Below are 10352 nucleotides of genomic sequence, written 5' to 3'. Positions count from 1 at the left end.
AAATACTTTTAGACTTTTACTCTAATAGTATTTTACTGGGTGACTTTTACTTGAGTCATTTTCTTTTAAGAGGTCTACATTTACTCAAGTTTGAAAACGGGGTACTTTTGTCCACCCCTGTTTATTAACTACATCGTTTGAGATGGATTTTCAGCCGTATGGCAGGAGTTACGTCACTATCCTTTTCTACATGAAAAAAAAGTATTTTAGTTTAATTTATTAATTCGACCATTAAAAAAAAAAAAAAACAAGGACACAAAACTTAAAAGCCTTATACATGCACATGAATAAAATCGAGGTTAACGGGATTATTTCCATTGTGGTCCTCTTGAGACAAGACGGCTAGAGAAGATCCAACACAATATGGCAGCACTAACCACCTTTAACATTAGCAACAAGACCCTGGCGTTAATGTCTGGTAAATCGGGCTTTTTAATTGTCATAACAACAACAAAAAATGGTACCGACAGCGATACTATCCAACCACATTTAACAGTTAGGACACATTGCATACATCCCGCTTGTGTCCGCCATGATGCTAAAGCTAACTAGCATAGCCACACTTTCCAGCCAGTCCATCCGGGTCCCACAGCCTCCAAAAACGGACAGAAATCACCTCGTATTTAACTCACCAGCCCTTCGATCTGAATCTGCTTCACGGGTGAATCTAAAGTTGCTCCCGGAGACGTGGAAGCCATCGGGGCGGTTGGTGTCGACGGTGTTTCCTTGCGAGTAGCCATTCTGAAACACGCCGGGGAGGAAAGAGAGGGTGGGACGTGGTGCACCGGCTTTCTACGCTTGGGGTAAATGGTTCCATAATAAATAGTTCCGAGTGTGGAGCCGTTATTCAGAGACTGGATACAGTCATATCTACATACAGTAAGTAGTTCAAGAGGAAAAGATCTTCAACCTCAATCTCCTTTCTATACTTTTTAACAGTAAATTGTCTTGTGCCGTTCACGAGCCTTTTGGGGCCCAAAGCATCATTTAGTTTCCCCCACACCCAGCGATCAAAACATTTTAGCAGCCCCCCTTGACAGCGGTTAGGAAAAAAAATACGTTATAGAGTTAATTTCCTGCAATTGTACACATTTTGCCATGGGGCATAGAGAAGATGTTGCCGTTTTAAATGTAAGCTTTTTTATTTAACGAGGCAAGTCAGTTAAGAACAAATTCTTATTTACTCCGGACGACGCTGGGCCAATTGTGCTCCGCCTTTGGGACTCCCAATCACGGCAGGATGTGATTCAGCCTGGATTCGAACCAGGGACTGTAGTGACGCCTCTTGCACTGACATGCAGTGCCTTAGACACTGCATAATAATGACACCGAAGGAGATGGTTGCCGTTTTACGATCCCCTAACCAATATGTATGTTTTTATTTGTCACTTATTTTGTACATAAATGTTTCTGACGCGGTGTCTTATGACCGAAAAGAGCTTCTTGATATCAGGGCAGCGATTACTCACCCCGTACTGGAGGAATTCTTCAATGTGCCAGAATGACACAACAAGATGGAGGGGTTGCTAAGAGACAGATTGGATGAGTGGAATAATGTGTCAATGTGTGGTCCCACTGTGGTCTCCACCTCTTTAGAGGGCTTTGCCTCTACTGTTATGAAGAGAAGAGAGGGAGAGAGAGAGGGGGGGAGGGAAGGAAGGAATGAAGGAAAGATGAAAGGAAGGAGGAGAGGAAGAGAGGAAAAGGGGCTGAATGGATTTTAAATGTATTTATTTTTTTGCGTTATCTGTAACTTAATTTGTACATAATGTTTCTGACGCAGTGTTTTATGACCGAAAAGAGCTTCTTGATATCAGGGCAGAGATTACTCACCCCGTACTGGAGGAATTCTTCAACGAGTCGCACGGAAACGATGACGTCATCCCCAACAGGGCCCTCATCCCCGTATTTCGCAGGAGGAAAAGACGGAGATGTCGTGGACGACGGTCCGGGTGCCTTGTAAGGATCCGTCTCAAAGTGGGTGATCTACATTTACCATCGGTCCTATTAGCCAACGACGAATCAAATTAGAATCAAATAGACGAGCACGTATATCCTACCAACGGGACATTAAAAACTTGTCTCAGGATGGTAAGTTGGTGGTTGAAGATATCCCTCTAGTGGTGTGGGGGCTGTGCTTTGGCAAAGTGGGTGGTGTTATATCCTTCCTGTTTGGCCCTGTCCGGGGGTATCATAGGATGGGGCCACAGTGTCTCCTGACCCCTCATGTCTCAGCCTCCAGTATTTATGCTGCAGTAGTTTATGTGTCGGGGGGCTAGGGTCAGTCTGTTAACTCTGGAGTACTTCTCCTGTCCTATTCGGTGTCCTGTGTGAATTTACTTATGCTCTCTCTAATTCTCTCTTTCTCCCTTTCTTTCTCTCTCTCGGAGGACCTGAGCCCAGGACCATGCCTCAGGACTACCTGGCATGATGACTCCTTGCTGTCTCCAGTCCACCTGGCCGTGCTGCTGCTCCAGTTTCACCTGTTCTGCCTGCGGCTATGGAATCCTGACCTGTTCACCGGACGTGCTACCTGTCCCAGACCTGCTGTTTTCAACTCTAGAGACAGCAGGAGCGGTAGAGATACTCTTAATGATCGGCTATGAAAAGCCAACTGACATTTACTCCTGAGGTGCTGACTTGCTGCACCCTCAACAACTACTGTGATTATTATTATTTGACCATGCTGGTCATTTATGAACATTTGAACATCTTGGCCATGTTCTGTTATAATCTCCACCCGGCACAGCCAGAAGAGGACTGGCCACCCCTCATAGCCTGGTTCCTCTCTAGGTTTCTTCCTAGGTTCTGGCCTTTCTAGGGAGTTTTTCCTAGCCACCGTGCTCCTACACCTGCATTGCTTGCTGTTTGGGGTTTTAGGCTGTGTTTCTGTACAGCACTTTGTGACATCAGCTGATGCAAGAAGGGGCTTTATAAATACATTTGATTGATTCTACAGCTTATCATGAGATACTCTACCTCAGGCGAGCAAAACCTTAGACACTTCCTTAGATATCGTGCACCAGCTGTTGTTTACATATATGCATAGTCCACCACTTTGAGATATCAGCTGATGTGAGAAGGGCTTTATAAATACATGATGTGAGAAGGGCTTTATAAATACATGATGTGAGAAGGGCTTTATAAATACATGATGTGAGAAGGGCTTTATAAATACATGATGTGAGAAGGGCTTTATGAATACATGATGTGAGAAGGGCTTTATGAATACATGATGTGAGAAGGGCTTTATGAATACATGATGTGAGAAGGGCTTTATAAATACATGATGTGAGAAGGGCTTTATGAATACATGATGTGAGAAGGGCTTTATGAATACATGATGTGAGAAGGGCTTTATAAATACATGATGTGAGAAGGGCTTTATGAATACATGATGTGAGAAGGGCTTTATGAATACATGATGTGAGAAGGGCTTTATAAATACATGATGTGAGAAGGGCTTTATGAATACATGATGTGAGAAGGGCTTTATGAATACATGATGTGAGAAGGGCTTTATAAATACATGATGTGAGAAGGGCTTTATAAATACATGATGTGAGAAGGGCTTTATGAATACATGATGTGAGAAGGGCTTTATGAATACATGATGTGAGAAGGGCTTTATGAATACATGATGTGAGAAGGGCTTTATGAATACATGATGTGAGAAGGGCTTTATAAATACATGATGTGAGAAGGGCTTTATGAATACATGATGTGAGAAGGGCTTTATGAATACATGATGTGAGAAGGGCTTTATGAATACATGATGTGAGAAGGGCTTTATGAATACATGATGTGAGAAGGGCTTTATGAATACATTTCATTTGATTAATATCTAATGTTTCACAGAGTCGTGGCTGAACTACAACATGATTACCATACAGCTGGCTGGTTTTAAGCTTTTTCGTCGGGAGTCACGAGTGTCAACTGGTGTTGTATTCTAAAAAGGGGGATTATTAAAGGGATACCTCGAGATTTTGGCAATTAAGCCCTTTATCTTCTTCCCCAGTCAGATTAACTCGTGGATACCATTTGATGTCTCAGACTGTCCAATATGAAGGAAGCATGCTAGCTGTTCCCATAGACGCTAGTTAGCAACCTCCTTTTTTTTTAATGTTTTTTTATTGTGCACGCGACAAATCAATTTTGATTTGATTTCAAACTGCACAGACATAAAAATGATATCCACGAATTCATTGGACTCGGATGTAAAAAGGTTTCATTGCCAAAATATTTAAGCATCCCTTTAAGTTAGCCTCAAAATAACTGACTTGACAAGTCCACATTTCTCTAAAAGATTAAATCATTTCAAGCCATTTTGAACAGTCAGCTGGGCCAAGTCATTTTGAACAGTCAGCTGGGCCAAGTCATTTTGAACAGTCAGCTGGACCAAGTCATTTTGAACAGTCAGCTGGGCCAAGTCATTTTGAACAGTCAGCTGGGCCAAGTCATTTTGAACAGTCAGCTGGGCCAGGGCTTTGAACAAGTTATTTTTAACAGTCAGCTGAGCCAAGTCATTTTGAACAGTCAGCTGGACCAAGTCATTTTGAACAGTCAGCTGGGCCAAGTCATTTTGAACAGTCAGCTGGGCCAAGTCATTTTGAACAGTCAGCTGGACCAAGTCATTTTGAACAGTCAGCTGGACCAAGTCATTTTGAACAGTTAGCTGGGCCAAGTCATTTTGAACAGTCAGCTGGGCCAAGTCATTTTGAACAGTCAGCTGAGCCAAGTCATTTTGAACAGTCAGCTGGGCCAAGTCATTTTGAACAGTCAGCTGGGCCAAGTCATTTTGAACAGTCAGCTGGGCCAAGTCATTTTGAACAGTCAGCTGGGCCAAGTCATTTTGAACAGTCAGCTGAGCCAAGAACAGTCATTTTTTGAACAGTCAGCTGAACCAAGTCATTTTGAACAGTCAGCCGGGCCAAGTCATTTTGAACAGTCAGCTGGACCCAGTCATTTTGAACAGTCAGCTGGACCCAGTCATTTTGAACAGTCAGCTGGACCAAGTCATTTTGAACAGTTAGCTGGGCCAAGTCATTTTGAACAGTCAGCTGGGCCAAGTCATTTTGAACAGTCAGCTGGGCCAAGTCATTTTGAACAGTCAGCTGGGCCAAGTCATTTTGAACAGTCAGCCGGGCCAAGTCATTTTGAACAGTCAGCCGGGCCAAGTCATTTTGAACAGTCAGCCGGGCCAAGTCATTTTGAACAGTCAGCTGGGCCAAGTCATTTTGAACAGTCAGCCGGGCCAAGTCATTTTGAACAGTCAGCTGGCCAAGTCATTTTGAACAGTCAGCCGGGCCAAGTCATTTTGAACAGTCAGCTGGGCCAAGTCATTTTGAACAGTCAGCTGGACCAAGTCATTTTGAACAGTCAGCTGGACCAAGTCATTTTGAACAGTCAGCCGGGCCAAGTCATTTTGAACAGTCAGCTGGGCCAAGTCGTTGATCTTGCTTTCTGGAACAGATCCTTTAAGTTATTTCACCAGACTGAATGGTTCAGAGTTTTTGTAAACCAAGTAATTAAAACACTTTTATTTCAAATTCTTTACAGAAGTATCACAACAGCTAGTTAACCATAAGACTTAAAAAACATGGGATCATCAACTTTCATTGAAACATGTACAAGCGTCTAGTTACTTTATATGCAACGACAACAAACATAGCTGTGGAGGTACAAAACGCAACGTGAATAAAATGGGCATTATTATACACCTAAACAATACAATTCAATGCTAGTCGTAATATAGCCAATTTATCAACAGAAATAACAACCTGTAAAAACGAAAAAAATTTGCTTTTTTAAATTTTTTATTTTTAAATATGAAAACCAGGATTTTGTCAAGTGCAATGAGGAAGACCCCGAGGTGAAGAGCACTTATTCCGTTTCTCTCATGATATAACAGTACCTGTAAACAGCATGTATGCAAGCATGAAAGACTAAAATGTTCTTACACAATTTTTGGAGGGGAAACCTTGATTGGAGACTAAAAAAATTGATGAATCTTTTGATGAATTTGACCGTTACCGAGCAGTGGGACATGTATTGTTCCAAACCCCCCCCCCCCACCCCTACCCCCACAACAAAACAACAAGTGTGGTCGAAAAGCTTTACAAAATGAAAAAAAAAAAAAAAAACTCGACAGAAAATATAAATATACTGGATAAATGCATTTCTCACTAAAAAAACAACAATACTGCATGATTCAGTTGGTGGTAGAAACAGTACAATCCTTTTCAAAGTTAGCATTTAGGACCCCCCCCCCCAACAAAAAAAAAAGGCAAAAAAACAAAACAACTAAAACATACATAAAAATAGTGAAAAAGACATTTCCAAATAGCACCATATTCCCTATATAGTGCACTACTTTTGCCCAGAACCCTAGGAGGCTCTGGTCAAAAGTAGGGCGCTGTATAGGAACTAGTGCCATTTGGACCTCAGGCAGTGTCTAAACCAGGTGGAATCTTGGTCCGGCTGTAGCGATGATGTCACTGTAAGGCTCGGTCTGGTTGAGCTCGATGGCCTGCTGTTTCTTCAGAACCAGGAAACTGTAGAACTTGGCGGCCGCCTGCTTCTTGTTGTTGTCTCGGCACAGCGCCAACAAGCTGACCTGCTCGGCTCCCGTCTTGGCCATGACTCGCTGTAGAGAGGAGAGAACAGAGAGACGGTCACCTTACTGATCAATGGTCTGTCCAGCGAGATAACAGACCGACCCAGGAGAAAGTGGTTCGCCCAAATAAGAGATGATGGAATGACTGCTAAAGATATGAAGTCAGTCGCCTCCAGACAACCAGATGAACCTGAACAGCTATCATCAGATATCATCATCAGACATCATCATAGACACCAGATATCATCATCAGATGTAGACACCAGATATCACCATCAGATGTAGACACCAGATATCACCATCAGATGTAGTCATCAGATGTAGACACCAGATGTAGACACCAGATATCATCATCATCAGATGTAGACACCAGATATCATCATCATCAGATGTAGACACCAGATATCATCATCATCAGATGTAGACACCAGATATCATCATCATCAGATGTAGACACCAGATATCATCATCATCAGATGTAGACACCAGATATCATCATCATCAGATGTAGACACCAGATATCATCATCATCAGATGTAGACACCAGATATCACCATCAGATGTAGACACCAGATATCACCATCAGATGTAGACACCAGATATCATCATCATCAGATGTAGACACCAGATATCACCATCATCAGATGTAGACACCAGATATCATCATCATCAGATGTAGACACCAGATATCATCATCAGATGTAGACACCAGATATCATCATCAGATGTAGACACCAGATATCATCATCAGATGTAGACACCAGATATCATCATCATCAGATGTAGACACCAGATATCATCATCATCGGATGTAGACACCAGATATCATCATCATCAGATGTAGACACCAGATATCATCATCATCATCAGATGTAGACACCAGATATCATCATCATCATCAGATGTAGACACCAGATATCATCATCAGATGTAGACACCAGATATCACCATCAGATGTAGACACCAGATATCACCATCAGATGTAGACACCAGATATCATCATCAGATGTAGACACCAGATATCATCATCAGATGTAGACACCAGATATCACCATCAGATGTAGACACCAGATATCACCATCAGATGTAGACACCAGATATCACCATCAGATGTAGACACCAGATATCACCATCAGATGTAGACACCAGATATCACCATCAGATGTAGACACCAGATATCACCATCAGATGTAGACACCAGATATCACCATCAGATGTAGACACCAGATATCACCATCAGATGTAGACACCAGATATCACCATCAGATGTAGACACCAGATATCATCATCAGATGTAGACACCAGATATCATCATCAGATGTAGACACCAGATATCATCATCAGATGTAGACACCAGATATCATCATCAGATGTAGACACCAGATATCATCATCAGATGTAGACACCAGATGTAGACACCAGATATCATCATCAGATGTAGACACCAGATATCATCATCAGATGTAGACACCAGATATCATCATCAGATGTAGACACCAGATATCATCATCAGATGTAGACACCAGATATCACCATCAGATGTAGACACCAGATATCACCATCAGATGTAGACACCAGATATCATCATCAGATGTAGACACCAGATATCATCATCAGATGTAGACACCAGATATCATCATCATCAGATGTAGACACCAGATATCATCATCAGATGTAGACACCAGATATCATCATCATCAGATGTAGACACCAGATATCATCATCATCAGATGTAGACACCAGATATCATCATCATCAGATGTAGACACCAGATATCATCATCAGATGTAGACACCAGATATCATCATCAGATGTAGACACCAGATATCATCATCAGATGTAGACACCAGATATCATCATCAGATGTAGACACCAGATATCATCATCATCATCAGATGTAGACCCAGGTATCATCATCAGATGTAGACACCAGATATCATCATCATCAGATGTAGACACCAGATATCATCATCATCAGATGTAGACACCAGATATCATCATCATCAGATGTAGACACCAGATATCATCATCATCAGATGTAGACACCAGATATCACCATCATCAGATGTAGACACCAGATATCATCATCAGATGTAGACACCAGATATCACCATCAGATGTAGACACCAGATATCATCATCAGATGTAGACACCAGATATCATCATCATCAGATGTAGACACCAGATATCATCATCATCATCAGATGTAGACACCAGATATCATCATCATCAGATGTAGACACCAGATATCATCATCATCATCAGATGTAGACACCAGATATCATCATCATCAGATGTAGACACCAGATATCATCATCATCAGATGTAGACACCAGATATCATCATCAGATGTAGACACCAGATATCACCACCAGATGTAGACACCAGATGTAGACACCAGATATCATCATCAGATGTAGACACCAGATATCACCATCAGATGTAGACACCAGACATCACCATCAGATGTAGACACCAGACATCACCATCAGATGTAGACACCAGACATCATCACTAGGTGTAGACACCAGATATCATCATCAGATGTAGACACCAGATATCATCATCAGATGTAGACACCAGATATCATCATCAGATGTAGACACCAGATATCATCATCAGATGTAGACACCAGATATCATCATCAGATGTAGACACCAGATATCATCATCAGATGTAGACACCAGATATCATCATCAGATGTAGACACCAGATATCATCATCAGATGTAGACACCAGATATCATCATCAGATGTAGACACCAGATATCATCATCAGATGTAGACACCAGATATCATCATCAGATGTAGACACCAGATATCATCATCAGATGTAGACACCAGATATCATCATCAGATGTATCACACCAGATATCTTCATCAGATGTAGACACCAGATATCTTCATCAGATGTAGACACCAGATATCACCATCAGATGTAGACACCAGATATCACCATCAGATGTAGACACCAGATATCACCATCAGATGTAGACACCAGATATCACCATCAGATGTAGACACCAGATATCACCATCAGATGTAGACACCAGATATCATCATCAGATGTATCATCATCAGATGTAGACACCAGATATCACCATCAGATGTAGACACCAGATATCACCATCAGATGTAGACACCAGATATCACCATCATCAGATGTAGACACCAGATATCACCATCATCAGATGTAGACACCAGATATCATCATCATCAGATGTAGACACCAGATATCATCATCAGATGTAGACACCAGATATCATCATCAGATGTAGACACCAGATATCACCATCAGATGTAGACACCAGATATCATCATCATCAGATGTAGACACCAGATATCATCATCATCAGATGTAGACACCAGATATCATCATCATCAGATGTAGACACCAGATATCATCATCATCAGATGTAGACACCAGATATCACCATCAGATGTAGACACCAGATATCACCATCAGATGTAGACACCAGATATCACCATCAGATGTAGACACCAGATATCACCATCAGATGTAGACACCAGATATCATCATCAGATGTAGACACCAGATATCATCATCAGATGTAGACACCAGATATCACCATCAGATGTAGACACCAGATATCACCATCAGATGTAGACACCAGATATCACCATCAGATGTAGACACCAGATATCACCATCAGATGTAGACACCAGATATCACCATCAGATGTAGACACCAGATATCACCATCAGATGTAGACACC

At 41.7% G+C, this 10352-nt stretch overlaps 1 pseudogene across 1 annotated transcript in view; it reads right to left on the bottom strand.

The window, feature by feature from the left end:
- Window positions 1-5525: 5525 nt before the first annotated feature.
- LOC127906125 (double-strand-break repair protein rad21 homolog A-like) overlaps window positions 5526-10352 on the bottom strand; it is a 30799-nt pseudogene continuing 25972 nt past the window's right edge. Inside the window, exon 15 of the transcript XR_008118007.1 lies at window positions 5526-6646. The product of XR_008118007.1 is annotated as a double-strand-break repair protein rad21 homolog A-like (transcript). The remainder of the gene's footprint in view (window positions 6647-10352) is intronic.

This window comes from Oncorhynchus keta, unplaced genomic scaffold, assembly GCF_023373465.1.
Source record: "Oncorhynchus keta strain PuntledgeMale-10-30-2019 unplaced genomic scaffold, Oket_V2 Un_contig_4167_pilon_pilon, whole genome shotgun sequence".
Classification (NCBI taxonomy): domain Eukaryota; kingdom Metazoa; phylum Chordata; class Actinopteri; order Salmoniformes; family Salmonidae; genus Oncorhynchus; species Oncorhynchus keta.
Note: the sequence above shows the minus strand (reverse complement) of the source record. Positions and strands in the feature narration are given on the sequence as shown.